Source organism: Pinus tabuliformis, chromosome X (assembly GCF_031772625.1).
Source record: "Pinus tabuliformis cultivar Carrire ecotype Pingquan chromosome X, CPIR1, whole genome shotgun sequence".
NCBI lineage: Eukaryota > Viridiplantae > Streptophyta > Pinopsida > Pinales > Pinaceae > Pinus > Pinus tabuliformis.
This window is the reverse complement of record NC_142308.1, coordinates 48,544,337-48,550,293: the sequence shown is the minus strand read 5'-3', so window position 1 is coordinate 48,550,293 and position 5,957 is coordinate 48,544,337. Positions and strand designations below refer to the sequence as shown.

General features: G+C 39.8%; 1 pseudogene; it reads right to left on the bottom strand.

The window, feature by feature from the left end:
* Positions 1-3,781: 3,781 nt before the first annotated feature.
* Positions 3,782-5,248, bottom strand: LOC149138264 (UDP-glucosyltransferase 29-like; annotated as a pseudogene).
* Positions 5,249-5,957: the final 709 nt, after the last annotated feature.

Here is a 5,957-nt window from a genome sequence, read left to right as displayed (position 1 = left end):
TATAAACTCAATTTGGGAAATTCAGGATGACAGTGGGAACAAGCTTTTCTCTCAAGAGGAAATTTCAAAGGAAGCAGTTTCATATTTCAAAAATTTCTATAAAAGGAATGATAATATTAACAATGAGGACATCTTATGGGGAATTGCTCCTTTTCCTTCTATGTTTGATGATGATCAAAACAATACCTTTTTCCAGCCTGTATCTGAAAATGAACTTTTTGAAGTTATGAAATCTTTCAAAAGAGATAAAAGTCCTGGCCCTGACGGCTGGACTATTGAATTTTATCTCCATTTCTTCGATCTTCTTAAGAAAGACATCATGGCTATGGTGGAAGAATCGTGCATGAGGGGATTTTTCCATTCTCATTTCACATCAACTTATATAGCCCTTATTCCTAAAAAGAAGAAAGCAAATACATTTTCAGACTTTAGACCGATCTCCCTTTGCAATGTGATCTATAAAATTTCTTCTAAGATTATTTCCAATAGAATCCGAAGCATCCTGTCAAATCATATTTCCTTAGAACAACATGGTTTTCTCAAGAATAGGAATATTATAGAGGTTGTGGCCAATACACAAGAGTGTTTACATTCTCTTCATCACAAAAAGCTAGGTGCGGCCATTCTGCAATTGGATTTGAAGAAAGCATATGATAGCCTAGACTGGGGATTCCTAAGATGCATTCTTTGTAAGATTGGCCTAAAATATGAATGCATTGAATGGATTATGGCCTGTGTGGAGAATGTAAATTTTGTTGTCCTTATTAATGGTCTCCCCACAAATTATTTTGTAGCTGCCAGAGGTCTTCATCAGGGCTGTTCTCTGTCTCCACTTCTGTTTATCCTTGCTATGGATTCTCTTAGTCTTCACATTAACGGGGCGGTCAAAGAAAATAATTACAAACCAATCAGGATATGTTGTGGCTCTTATATCTCCCATAGCCTTTTTGTTGATGATATCATGATTTTTGGTATGATATGTAGGCTATCTTGGCAATGCATTCATGATATTCTTAGAAATTTTCAAAAAGCTTCAGGTATCTATATAAATGAAGGAAAATCTTCCTTCTTTTCTGATGTTGAAGATAAGGAATCATTGGATTATCTCTCGGCTCTGTTTAATATTGGTACTAAGTCTTTAAAGGAGGGATTTAAATATTTGGGCTTTCATCTCAGACCTGCAGGTTACAAAAATTCTGATTGGATGTGGTTATCAGACAGGTTTTACAAAAGAATTGAAGGATGGGAATTCAAATTCCTTTCCATTGCGGGTAGGGCGGTTCTGGCCCAATCTGTTTTGGCCCAGATCACTGTATATTGGGCCCACTTATTCTATTTTCCCTCTAGCATCATTGCTAATTTAAACAGGATCATGGCAAATTTCATATGGGGAGGAGGTAATCATAAACACAAATATCACCCGACTAGTCTCTCAAAAATCTTCCTTCCAAAGATCCTGGGAGAATGGGGTATCATGAATATAAGAAATTTTGGCAAGGCCCTCTTATGTAAATCATTTTGGAGGTGTATTAATGGGGACAGTTTTTGGAGTTCCACTATCAGAAGGAAGTACATGGAGAATAAAGATCTTACTTTCTAGTATAGAGAAGGTACTATTGGAAAATTACAGGGATCAGCCATCTGGAAAAGTTTTCGCAGAATTCAATCCTTCTTACTTGAGAATTTACATTGGAATATCCAAAATGGGAAAGATGTGCTCATAGGCTATGATCATATTACTGGTCTAGGGGAGGATTTTAACATCCCACAATCTATCATTATGGCTTTGCATAGATCTGGGATCTTTTATTGGAATCAACTTATTGAAGACTGGCAGGGGGGTATTCCTATATGGAAGAATTTTCATTCTTTGGGCCTTAGTCAAGCTTATGCACAGCAGTGGACCAGTATTATGATTTCAATAAGGGGCTCTAGAATATGCAATTCTGATGGAAAGGATCATCTTACATGGAGAGGTGTTAAGTGTTATGATGAATTAAAGGTCAAAGATATCTATCTAGTTCTGGCAAGGTCGATTCCGCTCCCATTTCAATTCATCTTTCCCGCTTCATTGTGGAAAACTGGGGTGCCTAACAAAATAATCCATTTTTCCTGGCTCGTATTTCATAACAAAATTCTAACCTGGGAGAATCTCCAAAAAAGGAATTGGTTTGGTCCTAGTATATGCCTTCTTTGTAAAAATGGGGAAGATAATAGCAATCATATTTTTCTTACTTGCAGTTATACTTATCAGTTGTGGAAGGATCTTGCAGTTTATTTTGGTTTTCATCTAGTAGATCACACAGATGTCAAAGTGGCTATAAGCTGGTGGAGCTCGCAGAAAGTCGCTCATAGATCCATTCCTCTATTGCTATTTTGGACAGTTTGGAAGAAAAGGAACAATGCCATATTCCGTGAGAGGAAAGATACAAATTTGCCTCTGTTTGAACAGATCACTTCGATGTATCTTTCCATTCCAAAAAAAGGGTCTTCAGGCAAATCTCTCAGTCCTGGCATCCATTCAATGCAGTCGATGGGTTATCTAAGGGCATTTTTTGATGGCATCGCGCAAAGAGACATGTGTGCATGTGGTGTCTTTATATCGAAGTTGGAGGATCTTCATTATTCTATATATTGGCATGGCGGTTGTGGAACAAACAATAAGGCTGAGGAAATGGCTTTAGTGGGTCTTTTACAGTTTTCCTCCTTCCTGAATATTCAACGGCTGCAGATATATGGGGATTCAAAAAATACAATAGGTCTGACCACAGGGAAGCTAACTAACAAGAACCCCATACTTACAGGATGGATTAATAGGATAAAATGTTATGGAACAATATTCAGTGATATACTATCAGCGATGTGGACAGGTCTCTGAATTCTGTGGCAGACAGCTTATCAAAGAAGGGACTTTCAATTGATCCTAGTATATGGAAAATGGAGGTACAAATGCAAGACGCTATATATCTGATAGAGGATGTCTCCATTCTAGGTACCTAGTTCTCTTTTGGTTTCTGCTTCTTTGGTTTTCTACCGCCTTTTGTTCTCACATAGAGGTATGTCATCTCTTTCCTGTCTCTTATAGGCGATGGATCCGATACATATTTGTGTTTTTTTGGCTCCTTACTATTTGTCTATTTTTTTTATCCGAATCATATTCCAGAGAATCGAGTTTTCTATACTTTTATGAGGACCATGATGGACATGAATTTTTTTATGATAAAGCAATCTATCCAGATTCAAAATATAATATTGCTCTTTTCGGTAGCACTATTTGTAAATATCTCTTATATTAATATAAATCATGCTTCTTCTTTTTTCGTACTGAACAAAGTATGAACAAAAATAAGGTAAAAAAATTGAGTTCAATCTTGTTTCTTTGATTTCAGAACATTTTCAACATTGATATTCAACAACGAATTAAGATAAAATTTCTTAAATATTACAATATATCAGAATTAACGCTGGATAATAAATCAAAAATTAGAATGACTGAGATCATCAGGTTAGAAATTCAGCAAACCCACAAGCAAAAAGCAGGGGAATAATGGTTTTCTGAGTGTGACCCATTGACTAAGACGCCGACAACGGCCAAAACCCATGGCAGCCTGGTAGCCTAGTGGACACGTGTGGAGCACCGATCGTAAGAAAGTATGATGCTCTGCCAATTCCTACCGACTTAAAAAAAAGTTTCTTTAATAAAAGCATTAATTGAACTATCTTAATTTTATTTCCAGATTTCAAATACAAATTATCATCTGCCTCACGTGCTGAATTCGATTCAATGGCACCCATATCCGCCCTTTGCCGAGGCCAACAAGAGCAGCTGCTGAACGAATTTATCAACATATCGCTCTTCAGATCCCTTACAGCTTTCCCTATTCAATATCATCTTTCTGGAAACTTCTCCCGTCTGCGATGCCCTCTGCTTCACCTCCTTCCCCTCTTCCGGTGCCATTACTTCCCTCACACCTCTGCAAATGTCCTCCATGCTGGCTCCTCCGTTGGCCCCTTTAGCAAACTCCACACCCACTTTCAATTCAGTGACAATCAATCTGGCATTCAACCCTTGATCCCACAGCATTGGCAGAGCGATGAGAGGCAATCCTACACTCATTCCCTCCATGAGAGAGCTCCAACCACAATGCATAAGAAAAGCTCTGGTGGAAGGATGTGATAAAATCTCTCTCTGTGGTGCCCAGCTGGTCAATACCAATCCTCTCTCCCGAATCCATCCCTCAAAACCATGGGGAAATGAAACCGAGCCGTGGGCATGGCCGGAAAAATGCAGTACTAAAATAAATGGTGTATACTCGCTTCCAATCCCAGAGCCACCTCCCAGACCTCTGCATTCGACAAAAAGCATTCGGTGCCGAAAGAGGCATACACAACGGAAGAAACTGCCTGCCTTCCAAGCCATTTTAAGCACTCGGAGTCCAGAGGCCTGGCGTTTGATTGCAGAAGCGGACCTACGGAAATGACCGGTTTCCCGGTGACCTGCTGGAAATAGTCGATGAACTTCCCTTCAAACTCGTTGCACGATTTTATTGCTATCGCGTGACAACCATCGATACATGCCACTTTCCGATCTATTCCCCTCATGCCGTTGCTGTCGTCTCTCGTGTGAGATATCTTGAACGTAAACTGCGCTTCAAACCGCCGCCATGAGATGGTGGATGAGGGGTAGCCCGGCGGAGGAATCATCAAGTCGTCTGCGGTGATGTGTTCTCCATATTTGCCATTGAGCGGTGAGAGCTGATAACTCGAATACGCGGCGCCGAAGGTGAGGAAGAAGACGGTGGGTATGCCGAGCTTCGTTGCCACTCGAGGAGTCCAGTATTGAACCAAGTCGAAGACTACCACATCCGGAGCAAGGCGGCGCAGTAGGCTTTCGAAGGGCTTCTCTAAGAGGTGGACTGCGCGGACCAAGAGAGGCCATAGATGGGGCGGCGTGTTGGACGTGCACTCGATCCCGCCAGGCAACCCTTCCACCGCCGGCAATGGCAGTTCCACCATCTCAACTTTGCCCCGCGAGTTTCGATTTGTGACGATGAAGAGGGACTCTATCTTGGGAACATTGAGAGGAGTTGTGAGAAAGGACTTTGATGCCACGGTGTGCGAGTCTGTTGGCTAGCTCTGCGTATGTAGAAAGATGACCGTGAGCGAGCCATGGAAACAACAGGATGTGGAGATCCTTTGAAATTCTCACATCTGAATAGTTGCAGCAGTCTGCACCGTATAAATCCATGAATCTTTAACGCTGTTTTACTATTAGATCTGGGAGGACCGTTGATGTATCAAATGATCACAACTTTGCCTGCCTGCTGCTTAATGGGGCAGAGGTATCCAAAGCACCAATGAAATGAAATGAAAATGCAATAAACGAAGTTTCGTTGGTCATAGATACGTGACACGTAAAGTCAAAGAAGGTTGGCTGGACAAAGCCGGAGAAAAATAATTAAGAAAAGTATCCAAGTTCATGGGTCTGGAAGATGATTCTTTTTGGGGGGCTGTGTTTAAAAGATTCCACATATTGCAAAGAGAATGAAAATTTGTTGTGTACCTATTTTACTGTTGGTGAAAATTTGTGCACGTTAAATCATATTGCGCTCATGTTAATTTTGATGTTTAATTAAAAATCTAAACCTTAAAAATCTATTGTACGGGAATTTACAAATTCCCAAAATTATTTATTATAACTAAGGTTGACTTTACAAAAATCCAATCATAATGTACATAATACACATACATAATCCACATCAGTGATCTAGTGGGATTGCTTTGTACTTATTAGGCCTGGAAATTAGCACCTATTTTATGGTTGGTGAAAATTTGTGCACGTCAAATCTGAGGTCTAAAATATATTGGGGTCTTGTCATTTTGACTTTTAATGAAAAATTCAAACTGTAAAAATCTATTGTACCAAAATTTATAAATCCCCAAAATTATTTATTATA